Source organism: Triturus cristatus, chromosome 8 (genome assembly GCF_964204655.1).
Source record: "Triturus cristatus chromosome 8, aTriCri1.1, whole genome shotgun sequence".
Lineage (NCBI taxonomy): Eukaryota > Metazoa > Chordata > Amphibia > Caudata > Salamandridae > Triturus > Triturus cristatus.
Window position 1 is genome coordinate 642,490,246 of NC_140591.1, and position 15,894 is coordinate 642,506,139.

Consider the following 15,894-nt stretch of genomic DNA (forward strand, 5'->3'; position numbering starts at 1 on the left):
ATCCACCCCCTATGGGGTAAACAATGCTGGTAGTGTTAGCTATCCACCCGATCATGGGAATTAGATTGCTGGTAGTGTTGGCTATCCACCCCCTATAGGGTAGACAATGCTGGGAGTGTTAGCCATCCACCCCCCCCATGGGCATTAGATTGTTGCTAGTGTTAGCCATCCACCCCCTTATAGGGTAAACAATGCTGGGAGTGTTAGCCAGCCAACCCCCTATGGGTTTTAAATTGCTGGTAGTGTTAGACATCCACCCCCCTATAGGGTAGACAATGCTGGGAGTGTTAGCCATCCACCTCCCATGGTCATTAGATTGATGGTAGTGTCAGCTATCCACCCCCCTTTAAGGTAGACAATGCTGGTAGTGTTGGCCAACCAACCCCCATATGGGCATTAGATTGCTGGTAGTGTTAGCCATCCACCCCACTATAGTGTAGACTTTACTGGGAGTGTCAGCAATCCAACCCCCTTATGGGCATTAGATTGCTGGTAGTGTTAGCCATCCACCCCCCTTATGGGCGTTAGATTGCTTGTAGTGTTGCCCGTCCACCCCCCCCCCCATGGGCAGTAGATTGCTGCCAGTCTTAGCCAATCCCCATGGGCATTAGATTGCTGCTAGTGTTAGCCATCCACCCCCCTATAGGGTAGACAATGATCAGAGTGTTAGCCATCCACCCCGACTATGGGCTTTGAAGTGCTGGTAGTGTTAGCCATCCACACCACCCCCCATGGGCATTAGATTGCTGGTAGTGTTAGCCATCCACCCCCCTATAGGGTAAACAATGCTGGGAGTGTTAGCCAGCCAACCCCCTATGGGCATTAAATTGCTGGTGGTGTTAGCCATCCAGCCCCCTATAGAGTAGACAATGCTGGGAGTGTTAGCCATCCACCTCCCATGGTCATTAGATTGCTGGTAGTGTCAGCTATCCACCCCCCTTTAAGGTAGACAATGCTGGTAGTGTTAGCCAACCAACCCTCATATGGGCATTAGATTGCTGGTAGTGTTAGCCGTCCACCCCACTATAGTGTAGACTTTACTGGAAGTGTCAGCCATCCAACCCCCCTATGGGCATTAGATTGCTGGTAGTGTTAGCCATCCACCCCTCCTATGAGCGTTAGATTGCTTGTAGTGTTAGCCATCCATCTCCATATATGGTAGACAATGCTGGGAGTGTTAGCCATCCACCCCCCTATGGGCATTAGATTACTGGTAGTGTTAACCATCCACCCTCCCCTATAGGCATTAGATTTCTGGAAGTGTTAGCCATCCACCCCCCCTATGGGGGAGACAATGCCTCACGTATTCCCCCCACCAAAATAGTGACTGTTGCTTCGCACAAGCTGTGGGTAATATTGCCTTTTGCGGGGTAGTGGTGTTTTTGTATGTGGTAGGTGTCTGACTTACCATCTGATGAACGTGTCGGTTGGGGTTGTAGTATTGGCCGTAGGCATGGAGTATGGGTATGACAAGTGCAATAGGATACATGGCGCACCATCTTGTTCGAGGGATAGTGTTGTGGCGCAAATAGGAGCTGAAATACTTGTCCTCTGGATGCTCTGAAGAGTGGGTAGTGGCGACGGATTCTGCGCATGGAAGAACGCATCGTATTGGCCGGTCGTAATCGGGCTGGGAATATGCCTCCGCACAACTCCATTCAGCGTTTACAGAAGCTTCTCATTTGGAAAATGGAGATGGATTCAAAGTGACCAAGTCGTTTAGTAATTAAGGGATTTTGAGCATTGTACTTCGTCTTTTGAAAGACTCAGCTTCCAGGACGAGTCGGTCGGAAGCTACAGCTCCAGACGGCTCTGGGAAGGCCTTCCTTAAGGGATCGGAATCTACCCCTTAGTAGACTGCTTGCAGATAATTATTTGTACATCTTCGTATGTTTACCGTGGGAATGAAGAAAGATTTAGCAGATCATCAGATGATCCTTTCACCATTGGCGGCCTAAGATGACCTGACACCAGAGAAGAAGGACACATGTGTTTTTTTGTTTAATATACATATTCATAGTTAGGAGACTTCAGAGCTCTTCCACCACCATTTTACTTAGAGCATGCTCAGAGAGCGTTATGCTGTCCAGACTGGCACAGATTAATTTTTCTGTGACTATTTCTTCCTGGCTTTTGCCTTTTATACTGTAAGCTATTGCTGATGGTGTTATTAATTTTTTTTTAAGAATATAGCTACTGCTGGAACAAACTTCTAAATTGCGAGAGGAGACTTAGTCATGTTTCCAGAACTGCTCTTCATGAGGAGTTCAATTAAATATTCAATTCTAAATGCTCCTTAAAATTCTCGCTCTTTTCTGAAAAGGACTCTTTATGGGTTCTGGTAGGTTAGGATCTAACTAACTTTTCCTTTATGGAACATGCTTTAATATTCTCTATTGTTGCTAACCATTAGTTTTCTTGATATTTCTCAAAACTGACTTATCTAATGTCTAATCCTAATAAAGAGATCACAAACTAAAATACTAAACTTTAAAGGATGAATAAATGTTTTAAAATTATTCTAAACTCTCATTATTGACTAAACATAATAAGTGGTGTTTAAATTTGATATAGAATTATGCTCCATTCTAAAACATTGGCAAAGATCCCGTTGACTTGAGGAAGAACAAGGAGCAGAGTTGGAGACCATGGGGCAGATTTACAAGCCCCTTGCGTCACTTTTGGACCGTCGTTGCGTCACTTTTGTGACGCAGCAGCAGCGTAAAAGTTGCGGCCCATTTACAATGTGACTCATCTAGGGAGATGAGTCACGTTGTGAAACCCTGCGCCACATTAAACCTGCGTCAGGTATAATGTATGCAGGGTGGGCGTTCCGTCGCAGGAAGCGCCGTAAAAGTGACACAGTGAAATCTACAAGATTTCACTGAGTCACTTTTACGTCCATGCTGCGTCAAAACCCTGCGCCTCCTTGAAGCAGGCGTAAGGAGTGACGCATCATGTTAGGCATAGGGCGACCCTGAGCATTGCTGGAGTTGCGTTGTGCTTGCGACACGACTCCAGCAATGCGTGACTTTTCCGTCAACAGATGCGTCAGAATTTTTGACGCATCTGTCAATCCGTGCGCCATGGTGCGCCGTATTGTAAATACGGAGCATCCACGGTGACGCAAAGATTTGGCATGTTGGCGCAGGGAAAGTGACGCATCTCTACAGATGCGTCAATTTCTTGTAAATCTGCCCCCATCTTTGTAAGTCAAGGGCTAAACTGATTTATAGAAAATACATTTCCATGCAAGCAGAAGAGCTAAACCCTACAGCAGTGAAAAATGGCTTTAGGTGTTTTCCACTATCAGGACACATACCATTTAAGTACACATGTCCTACATTTTAAATAAAATGTACAATGCCCTACGAGCCTTAAGGGTGACTTATAAATACTAAAAAGGAAGTTTTAAGTCTTGCAAAAGGTTTATTTTGCCAGGTCAAAATGACAGTTTCAAATTTGACTAATGGCTGCAGTGGCAGGCTTGAGGCTGTTTTAAAGTGCTACTTTAGTGGGTAGCACAATGAGTCCTGCAGGCCAACTTGTAGCATTTAATTTACAGGCCCTGGGGACATCGAGTACCATTTACCTGGAACTTGCAGTAAATTGATGTGCGAATTTTTCTGTAATCCAATTTCAACATGTTTAAAGGAGAGATAAGAGCACTTCAGCAATGGTTAGAAGAGGTAAAGTGCACAGAGTCCTAAAGCCAACAGAAACAAATTCAGCAAAAGAGGAGGGGTGTAAGTAAAATGTTTTGATGAGTATCACGCCAAGGATGTCAGGTCTAACAATGGCACAACCTATTTTCATATAATTTCAAATAACCTTAGTTGGGCAGATAACCAATTCATAATTCTTAAAAAAATATGCTCCTCTATAGAAGCAGTATTTATTGTGTATCTCTTTCGGAATCTATTTAAAACGTGTATGGTATTCTAACCAATATTCAAAAAGAGTTAGTAGTGACAGTAGAATCCAGACAGCAAGAAAACGATCCTGTGGTTATCAGACAAATGGCATAAAAAATACTATAGATGATAAATGATGACTCATTCCTCCACAGTATTAATAAACATTTTCCACAGATAATAACTTAAAAAAGACAGTAAAGGCAGTCATCAACCAAAAAACTCGTCAATGCCAATATTACCGTAACTTCCGACTTAAAGTCAATCTCAATCTGAAATTTTTCCCACACCTTGACCCATATTTATCAATGTTTTATGCAATGCAGCAAGCAATCTTGCTGTGCTGGACTGCGTGAAAGGAAGAGGCCAGGAATGTGCCATATTTAACATTGTACAGAACATTCCTACTCCCTGTCGTCTCTGCTTGCGCTGGTGCACCAACTGTTGCCTAGCACCAACACAGGCACCCTTGCACCATGCTGCAAGGGTGCCTGTATTGTAGGCAGGATTGTTTTTGTGCAGTAAGGGACATCTTCCTGCAGAAAAACAATCCTCAGAGGCATTTTACTCTTTTCACATGTGCTGCACAATGCAGCTCACTTAGAAAGAGAAAATCATGGTGAGGCATACAATTCTGATGCATTCCCAGGTCTACCATTGTTTGAAAAGCTATGAATATGTATGAATGCATGAGTGAATGCATGGGGACAACCACTCCGCACCCATGGCATTCCTCCCTGCCACAGATTAATACAAGGCTGTGATTTGTGCTGCCTCGCGTTACTCTCCCAGACACCAAAATACATCAAAAGACAACCATATCTATCTCACAGTAGCCATGCGCATCCTATGAAAATGACAAATAGCCTGAAGCTTCCGGGGAGTGCATTCAGACATAAACATACCCTCTTACATACACAATTACTCGAACACAAACGACTCATACTCACAGACTCATAAAACATGCAAACACATCCTCATACAAGCTCATATACAGTTGGAAAATAGCCCCAGACCTTTTGCCTTCCACCTCCTCATTTTCTGACATTCTCCTTGCTGGCCCTTGGACTCTAAGTCTTTACCACTGCTAACCAGTGCTACAGTGCATGTGCTTCTCCTCTAAATATGGTCTAATTGGTTTATACCTGTTTGGCATATTTGATTTACTTGTAAGTCACTTGTAAAGTGGTATACTATCTACACAAGGCCTGTAAATTAAATACTACTAGTGGGCCTGCAGCACTGATTGTGCCACCCACAGAAGTATTTATTTATAAGTTTTATATTGCACAAACATGACCCAAGTGGGTATCAGAGAGCTTTACATACGGTTGAAGAAGACATAGGAACACAGCTCAAGGAGAAAAATCAAGGTACAGGGAGGACAATGTGCAACAAGAGCAAAATGGCATAATGGTGGACATAGGGAGAAGGCTAGGGTAGAAAGAAAATTAGGGCAATAGACATCAAGAACAAAAATGACATTATGGCACGCAACAGTGGATTGCAACAAATGACATGTAATAGTTAAGATAGCTAGAAAGTCTTGAGGTAAAAGGAGCAAAGCCTCTAGATCAGCGCATTGTTCATAGGTGGAGCTTTCACTTCCATTTTGAAGGCAAATGTGGATGGAATCAGTCTTGTTTCCACTGGAAAGGAGTTCCAGATTCTCTGGACAATGCCCAAGAATATACGATTGTAGGTTTTAGGCTTCATGAATTTCTTTGGATTGAGAAGCAGGGTGCCGGTGGTCCTTGTGGACCGGGAGCCACCAGAAAGTTCCAGCTTATTTGTCAGGTAGAGTGGGTTAATAAAGTGAGGAGCTCTATGGGTCATACAAGCAATCTTTAATTGGATCCTTGCCTCAAAAGGAAGCCAGTTGAGCGATTTCAGGTGCGCCGAGATGTGGTTGGTCTTCTTGGAACCCGTGATGAGTCTCGTAGCCACCTTTAGAGATGCTCTGATTGGGGATAAACTGAGTTTCGGCAGTCTGCATAAAGTAGCACTGCCATATTCTAGTCTGGATATGATCAGTGCTTGCACTGCCAATTTGAAATCCTCTTGGGGACAGTAGGGTTTGAATTTCCTTAGGATGCACATCTGGACATTCGCTCCTTTGGTAGATGCTCTGATGTGCTCTTGCATGTTTAGGCTCCTATCAAGCAGAATTCCAAGTGATTTCGTGGAGTCAATGAGGTGTGGTGTGCAGTTGAGCACGGTGAGATTAGAGAGATATTTCACAATAGAGGGGGTTTGCCTAGTCGCTGCAATGAGGAGGAATTCTGTCTTGAGGGTGGTTAGCTTGAGATGGTTGGAGGTAAGCCAGTTTAGGGTTTTGAGCAGGGGTCAGTTGAGAGCATTGATGTCTTCGGGGCAAGATATTTTCATGTACAGTTGGGTGTCATCAGCGTACATATGATATTGGATGTTGAGGCTTTAAGAATTACCGTCAGTGGTTCCAGGAAAAGGTTAAAGAGCATGGGAGAGAGTGAGGACCCTTGTGGAACACCCAGTGTGCAGGGACTGGGGTTGGATAGAGTCTGATTGGATTTGACTATGTGTTCCATTGTTGAGGAAAGAGTCAAACCATTTAAGGACCGTGCCTTAGAGCCCCATCCTGCATTCCAGGAGGTGGAGAAGATTGTCATGGTCGACAGTGTCGAATGCAGATGAGAGATCGAGAAGAATAAATAGGCAGGCTTCATTCTGGTCCAGTAAAGTGAGAGCGTTGTCCACTATGTGAGTGATGGCCATTTCGGTCCTGTAGCTAGTGTGGAAGCCCTATTGGAATTGGTTGAGGAGCTGGAATTGCTCAATGTGTCTGCTCAGTTGCTCATGAACACATTTCTCCAGTAGTTTTGCCATGGTAGGATTTTTTCTGATTGGTCTGTAATTATTCAGGTCTTCAGGGTCAACCAAGAGTGTTTTAAGAATGGGGAGTACTGGGCCCACCTTCAGGCAGTCCGGGATCTCACCTTGACGAAGAGAAGTGTTGATAATCATGGACCAGAGCAGTGCAAATGAGCCTATCATTTCTTTATAGAAGTTGGGGGGGGACATTGAAGTGATTTGAGGGTTTAATGGTCGAGAGAGTGTTAAGGATGGTAATGTCATTGAGGGGTGTGAATTGACTCCAAGAGGCATTGTTTTTGGGAGAGAAACCAAGCAGGCTGGGAGGGGGCGCAGAGAGGGAGGAGGCAGGAGGGGGTGAGAGTAAGAGGGCAGCAGACCTTAGTTTGTTCTTGTATGACTTTTTGAGGAAGAAGTCAGCAACTGCTTCGCAGTTTGGCTGAGGGCGCGCGATGTGCTGAGATTTGGTTGGTGCGTTCTTGGATTGTGTTTTAATCAGCTCAAATAGTCGTTTCGGGTGATTTCTTGATTTGTCAAGTTGGGCTTTGAAGAAGGAAAGTTTTGTGGTTCTAATGAGGTTGTTGTATCCACTTCTTTTGAGTCTTAGAGTTTTTAGAAGATCCGTGGAGGAAGTGGATCTCCAAGTGCGTTCAGCTAGTCTAAGGCTGCGTTTGTCCAAATTTAGGCTGTCATTGAACCAAGGTTTGGAGTCCTTGATGGGTATTTTATTTAGTTGTAGGGAAGCCGTAGCATTCAGGGCCGAGAGCATGGCATTGTTATAGTGCTCAGTGAGGCCGTGAAAGTCGGTCATGTTTGCAGGCGGAAGAAGGGAGTCATTGAAGAGCGCTATGAGCTCATTAGCGCTTGTGTTGTGAAGTGATATTTTCTAATGTTTTAGTTTTAGTGGTTGTGATCTATTGGGGAAACAGCTTTCGAGGATAAGGAATTTGATATAGTGATGGTCCAACCAGTCACAGGGAAGAATAGATTCGAGATGAATGGTGTTGGGGTTGGAAATGATTAGATCTAGTGTGGTAGAATTTGTGAAGGCTGCATAAGGGTCTGTGTGCACTAGTGATGTCTATGCCTAAGTATTCACAGGAAGAGAGATTAGCTGAGGAAGATTGTTTTGCTGTGAGAGAGTTGTGGCAGATGCAGGCTATGCCACCCCCCGTTTTCTTAATGAGGTCTAGAATGATGATATTGTGGCTGGGAGGGACTAGTATGTCAAGGATAGGACCAGAGGAGTTGTTGAGCCAAGTTTTTGTGAGGATAAGGAGGTCCAGTTCAGGTGCAAGGAAAAGATCTGCAAGGTCTGTGGCATAATTCACAGCTGATCAGCAGTTAAGTAACATGCAGTTCAGGTGTGATTTGTGCAGGCTGTCAGTAAGCGGTGGCTGTGTGGAGGGGATCTGCATGAGATTATTAATGTTTAGGGCACTGGTGTTGAGTCTGGGTACTCTGAGGGTTGGGTGTGATGCTTTGGATGGGTTCCTTGTAGCCTTGCTTAGGACAGTTTGAGCTAGGGGTAGGTGGTGGGGCTGTTTGTGCTGATCTAGAAGGGACTGAGATGGATGAATGCGGAGAGCTGTACAATCGGAGAAGGGAGAGAATATCTATTTCTGAAAATGGATTCTTGGACCTGGAGGGTCCAGATGGGGCGTTTGGGTAGGGAGTGGTATTCCAGTTCTAGACTGGGGGTTTCAACTGGATCATATGCGGGGTCTCCTGTGAGGTATTGTTGGAGGAGAGATCAAGTGCTAGCTCTTCGGTTGACAATCTTGAGAGATAGAAGTTCCTGGTTTATTTCCTTGAGTTTGGCAGCAGGCTCTGAATGTGGATTATGGATCACGTGGAAGGGAGGAGGAGGGTTGGACAGTGGGAGGAGTGGGGGGAGACCCGGGCCAGGGGAGGGGTGAAAACAGCTAGAGGGGAGTTCCCTCTGTGATGAGCGGGAGTGCAAGGAGAGTGGGCAATGGGAGAGCGGTTGGGGGAAGGGGGTTAGGAGATTTTGCAATGTGATGTAAGGGAGTTCCATGAGAGTGGGCAATGGGAGAGAGGTTAGGGGAAGGGGGTTAGGGGAGGGGAGGTTAGGGAAGGGTGGGTTAGGGGAAGGAGAAGCGTGGGCGAGCCAGCTGTCGATTGTGGGAGTTAAGTAGGAGGGAGCTGGTGGGAGAGGGGGAGGTGTCAGAGAGGAGGTCAGAGCAGGAAAAAAGCTGTGCTCCCGAGGTAGTGGCAGGTGTCTGGTTAGGTCGGTGCAAATTGGGTAAATTTGGGGCACCTAGGGAAGGGGGAGCTAAGGTCCTGTGTGTGTTGGTAGAGGAATGATGGGCAAGCCTCAGGTTGAGACACATTGGAGAGGGATCAGGATTGTCTTGAGATGGGGTAAGGGGATGGCCACTTCCAGGTTGAAAAGGGAAGACATTAGTGACCAACGATCTTTTAAGAAGGCCAAATCTGTCATCAAAGATGTCTAGGTTGTGATCGGTGGCCTGAATTAGTATCATCCCATTGTTGTAGATGGATATAGTAGCATTTGCTCTAAATGTGGGAGAAGTCGTAGCTAAGAGTCGAAGAACATGAAGGAACTTTTTAGTCGAGGAGATTCTGAGTGACGAGTGGAATGTCGGTCAGAGATAAGGGTTTCAGGGTTAGCTTTGGGGAGTCTGTGTTTCAAAGATTTAGGTGCATTTTTGGAGAGGTTGGTCGGATAGTTAATTGTGTACCTATTAGTGCCAAATTTTTCTAATCTGGACTACATTTTGCACTATGGAAGGGTGATTGTGAGGGGGAGAGCTTCGGAAGTGGGGTATAACTGGGAGGTCAGGGTGGGCATGAGTCCACAGCGAGATCCTTCCTGATGGTGTGTCTTGAGAATGCACCGTTGATCAGGTGCGGTCAATGAGGATACTTTAGGTGGTGCGGTAGCACGTGCTCATACCTTTGTGCGATCATCATGTTGTTGGTGCTCTGCTGGAGCTCAGCCAGGGAAGCAGTTTACTACTATGGCCTGGGGTTGCCACTTTGTGCTGGGAGTGGCGAATATAGCAGTTGACCCAGAGGGATGTCCTGTTAGCAGTTATCAAACACCTATAGGAGCAGGCCTCTTTCAGTTTTAGAGTGAGAAAAGGTAGTAGGGTCAAGCAATCAGCTCTGAAATTACAGTGAGGAGCAGGGGGAGGGCTTTAAGCATCCCTTGTGGCCAGTGAGAAGCTTATTGGAGAGTTCAGGGATCTGCTGATTCTCGGTCAGACGTTAGGACCAGTGATAGTGTTCCTGATAGTATGGGACGGGAGTCGAGAAATCAGCCCCGATGTAGTACTGATGAGCAGATCACAGCCATTAAACATCAATTGTGACCAAGGAGTAACTTGTTGGAGACTTCAGGAAAATGTAGAAACGATGCCCTGTGCTAGGTCGTGTGAAGAGATCTGGAATGCATGGTACTGGGTATTGGGGTCATGAGAGTCTGCCCAGCTATAGCACTAGTGAGCAGGGAGCGGCCATTTTAGAGGGATTCATGAATAGTGGTGGTGGTGGTGTCCTGCAATAGGCCCAGTTCTTTCAGATGGTAGCAGGGGGTGGCCATTTTAGAGCTTTCAGAATTGCGAAGAGATGGGGAACATGTAGCCTTTCAGAAGTCTTACCAGTGTGTTACTATGGGCACTTACCCCAACATTCTTGTGTAGTGGTAATTTGGCACAGCAGCCATAAAGATCAACGCAGACAGCTCCACTCGTCGGAAAAGCACGCTCCATGATCAAACAGCAGCAGGAGCATCCGTGGGCATCAGAGACTCCCACGATGCCCTTGTGCCATACGGCTACTCTCAGTAGTGGCCGGCATCACACCAGGGGCTGGGGGGTCAGATGCCCGTAATCATAACAGCAACTGGAGGCGGGAGCATAAGCAGGCACAAAAGTCTCCAGAGTGGGTCCTTGAACCCCATGGAATCAACCCGGAAGGGGGGGTCTGGGGGCTCAGAGACACAACATCAAGATGAGACAGAGAGAGAGAGAGCGTAGCGTCACGGTATGTCCTGGCGATGGCCTACCCCTTCGCGAACGAAGGCGTGGTGGGCTGGAGGATGTCTAGAGCCAGAGCAAGGACTAGGGTGATGATCGAGATCCCAGGCGGCCTCCGGTGAGCAGCGGAAAGTAGCCTTTCAAGCCTCTCTCAGGCCTGCCACTACAGTGCATGTGTGTACAGGTCACTGCCACTTCAACATGGCATTAAAAAGTAGGAGACCTTAAACTCCCCTTTTATTACATGCTACTCCTAAGGTCTGACATAGGTAACCCTATGGGCATAGTGACATGTCAGTAAAAGGTAGAACAAGTGATGGTGGTTTTTGCATGTCCTGGTAGTGACAAACAGCCTGTTTCCCTTTTCACTAATGTGAGGCCTACCCCGCTCATAGACTGGCATTGGGAATTCCATTATTACACTTCTCAAGCTGTAATTCCTGATCAGTTAGGGGTAGCTTTTTCGTGTTTGATTCGTCTGGAATGGTAATGACAAATCCTCCTTACTGGTAATGTTGGATTTAATATTACTGTTTCAGAAATGCCACTTTTAGGAAGCAGTCTTTCCTCTGTTCTTACTTTTCTTTGTGCCTGTAAACCACTGTCTCCAATACATGTCTAGGCTGGGTTGCAGCTACACTTTGTGCATTCCCTCTAGACAGCCACAAACACAGGAAGGGCTGGGTGTGACAAAGGGCTTATCTGTTTTCATCTGCAGTAGGATAGCCTTCCTTGGCTGAAAGGGAGAGAGGTAGCTCCCACTTTCCTCTGAATATGCCATTCCCTGTCCACACACAAAGCACTGATTTAACCCCCGGTATTAGCCTGGAAGAAAGGACTGGGTTGAAAGGGAACCATGTGCACTTTAGATAGCTCCATTGAAATAACCAAAACATCAAAGGCACTATTGGGTATACGTACTGTATCTAGGACCCACTGAAATCAGATACCTCTGGATCTTGAACCTCAGAAAAACTAGTGAGCTGCTGAAAGGACTTAAATGGAAAGCTTTTCTGGAAGGACTGCTTTTCTGATTTTTGACCTGCTGCTCCCTGACTCTGATGGAAGGAGAGCTGGACTCCATCTTACCTTCTAGTGATCTCTAAGGGCTTGCTGGCTTGCCTCCTATTTTCTGAAGTTTCAGGGTCACAAAAGTCTTCCTACAACTCTGCTTGTACTGCTGGACTCTATTTGCTATGAATCCTATCACTTTCCTGAGGTTCACTCTCCAAACTCTGGGCCTCTGAAGTGGAATCTGCAGCTGTTTTCATTATGTACAGCTTCTGGGCCCCTGAAATCAAGCTTTTGGGCTCTTTGAGACCACAAACAGGCCAGTTTGCACTGGTACTGCACTGCTGTCTCACAGTGGCAGCTCCTCCGCTAAAGTGGAGGAGCATCCCCCACTGCTTTTCAGCAGTGAAAAATGAAAAATAAAATGACAATAACAATTGTTATTATCATTCAATTTTTCCTCACTAACTCCCTGCATCTGAGCCGAGGGCGGAATGGGGCGGTTCATTCTCACACGACACAACTGCAGGAAGAAGGAGGAGTGTTGGCATTGCTTCAAGTACACAGGACAGTTTGGCTGGCTGTCATGTGCACTTCAATCTCCCCACCCAAGCTGTGCTGTGAAGCTGGGTAGGGAGCATGCACAGGTTCATAGTTCCTCCGTGAGTGCCTACCAAGGGTGCTCACAACAAACATGGTGCTCCTCTCATGCTGGGTAATACCAGCATCTGGATTGATGTAGGGGAGTCTGTGGCATGCCGGGAGTCAAGGAGCAGAGGCCCGAAGAGCACCGATACTGCAGATGGCAAGTAAACATTTTGGGGATTCTTTTCCCCACGCTGTACCCCTGCACTGCCTCCCCTGCGCTGCCCACCACATTAATGCCCCAGCAGCCACCACTGCTCGCTTGAAGTATCAGTGCGAGCCACAACAACACCATCTCCTTGCACAGCCGAGAAGGTAAAACTTTAGCAGGACCTCTTTGGAACTGTATCCAAACCATTCTGCATTGTAGTCAGCCTTAACCTTTGATTAACCGTAGTCTACCATGACCTAAAGTACCATTTTTAAACTATTGACTTCTAAGCACTATTGTTGGTTTATTCTTTATAAATTCATATCTCTGGTTATACTTAGTGGATTTCTGTCATGTTTGTCTTGATTTATTAATAAAAATATAACCTGGAGTTATTTTGTCATGTATTCATTGTGTTTCTGTGTGTGTGTGTGTGTGTTCCACACATACTTTACAGATTGCCTTTGTAGATAAGCCTGACTGCTCTATGCCAAGCTACCAGAGGTGAGCACAAGTTATCTTATTGTGCATCTAGCTTACCCTGACTAGAGTTGTGGTTCCTGCCTGACCTAAGTTCATACCTCTGCCAACCAGGAAACTCCATTTCTAACATTGGTGATCAGCTGTAAGGATAGGACTTGTGTTTGTGCAATACCAGAGTAACTTAATGATCACCACATCTATATACAAGACCGACTAAGTACAATATAAATACTCTGATTACAATTTTAGAATGTGTCTTAAGGGCTAATTTCTTCTTTCTTGGAAACTAATTGACACACTTGGTCCTCTTCTTATCGCCTTATGTTTTCTGTATATTCCAAGACAGGTCATACATATCAGACACTGTTTGCCTGTCTTCGCATGTTCTGTTTTCTTTGCATTCCTGTCTGGTCCATCTTCCTCTGCCCAATGGGCAACCATGTGTTTGCTGTCTTGTGATTCCATGCCTTATTGCTCACCTTGTCATCCGGATGTTTGATTGAATAAAGTACAACATGCTCTGAATTAATCCCTCACATAAGAAGAGGATTCACCTTCAGTTTGCTGCTTTGTCCTAATGCACTGTCTGGTGGAAATACTTTAATTACATTTGCTGTGATCCCTCGCATTGCCTGATACGTCTCCTCAACTACTACCAATCTCCTGCACACCACTCGGTGGTAAATGCATTTCACCTTTGCATCAATGGACAGCTTCAATACAATGTGTGTGAAAATCGCTCCCCCCGGTTTTTATCTGATATCTTTTGATGTGCTCCCCAAGTTAAGCCCCGAAGCAGGTTTTTACCTGAAAAAGCCAACCGAGAGCAGAAGTCTCTATTATTCCACTCCACACTGCTGCTCTACACATCCACTTCACCTTACAGCAAACTCTGCAAGTTGTCCCCAGTTCAGTGCTTATTGTTTGTATATTCATCTTTTTTTTGTTTTTGCTTTTAGCAGCGCCCTTGGAGAAACACTTAATGAAAATGCTTAATGTACTTTCCCTGTAAAGTGGAGTTAGATGGTTGTTCACAGAAACCATGTCACAATTTGAGGTTGGAGGTGAGTGTCTGAAAAGTTTCAGCGCTCCATCCATCATCTCCTCGTGTTTTCTTTTTTTTACCCTAAGTTGACAGAGTATGCCCAAACCTGGGTCCCTTGCTCACTTTGGCACTGGATTCAAGCTACGCTTGCTGATGAGGGGTGTTACCCCGAAACCGGTGGAAGGATGCTTGTTTCCGGTCAAGGGAAAACCTGGCTTGGCAGTTTGGGCTCTGTCAAGACTGATTTGCATATCGCTGGGTCTGAATTGGGGTGGTAAAGTGAGCTAAAGAACAATGATGATTCAACCAGATCTGTGTCTGGGAGTGAGTGTCTGAAAAGTTTCAGCGCTCCATCCATCATCTTGTGGTTTGCACAATTCGAGGTTTCCACAGAAAGTGGAAGGTCTGTGAGGGCAGTTGGTAGTAAAAGGAATGTCAGAGGCCGAGACACTCCATAAAGAGAGCAGGGGGGAAGAGGAACAGCGACTCTAAAATCAATAAATAAATGTGCAGTCACTCAAGAATGCCAAATAAAGCCTTCCCTTAAAACATGTATATCGCTAGTCCTTTAATGCACACTTTACATTCGCCGATCTGCCGAAAGCTTTTGGTGAACTAGATAGACAAGTGAAACAAGTTAAAGGCATAATATCAAAGAAGCAGTCAACACTTCTTATTGAAACATATTTTAAATGCTTAGGCAACATATGTCTCCCTCAACATGCGCATACTTGACAAAATTTGTGAAGAGGAAAGTTGGGAGAATGTATTTTCCCAATTGACAGCTACTGAACGAGAGGCAATTTTCAGGCTGTAGAGACCAAAATGAAACCATTTTGGACTTAAAAAATTGGAAATCTCCGACCTTAAGCGGGTCTATTGGCATGTACGTGAGAGAGTATTTTCAGTTTGCAAAGCAACCTGAATGGGTGGGGTGGTTATAGCTCACGTGCAGATGCCAACACCTCAAAGACACATAGAAAAATGCAGCACACGTGTATCTGTTGTTGTTTCACTCCGGGGGCGGCTGCATGTTTCACCCTCCTTTAAATGTGGCCAAATGTTTCAGCCAGCCTGAGCCACCGACTGCCCCCAATGTATGGCTCAGTTCCTCCTGTTTCCACTCTTAAAGAAGCAGTAAGTATGTTGTAATCCTCCATCTCAACCCCGTTCTGACCCCCAACACATGGCTTCATGTTGTTTTTTCATCTCAGATGTGGAGGATGCTCACTACAAAATCACTCTCACCTCTGAGACACATTTTAAATTTTCATGAGTGACATTCTTGTGACTGACTCCTGTAGTCAGATGTAAAAGTACTACGAATGAAGTAAAACCATTTTCCCTGACAATTTAAATCGGTTTTAAAATAACAAAGTCTTGAAAAAGTATATCTGTAAAATGTGCCACTTTGCACCACATAATTTCCCTGTTACTGCAGAATTTGGTCACCGTGCCTCATAATTTGGTTCTCCACTTCCCCATAAATGCAAGTGACTTTCATAATAAGGGCCAGTATATCTGTGATTGCTCTGAATCATCATAAAAACAAAAGAGCTGAAAGTGTGAGATTTAGGAAGAAGTAAAATCGCTGCTGAAAATAAATGGTTCTGCTTTTGATGCACAAAATATTCACCAGGAAAAATCAGTGATGTTGAGTTAGCCTAGCAGAGGGCCATTATTCAAGTAGGATTGAAGTGTATATGTTTTTCTAGGCTGCATGTGGCACACATAAACTGCCTTGCAGCTTCTTTGGTGGACTTTGTAACA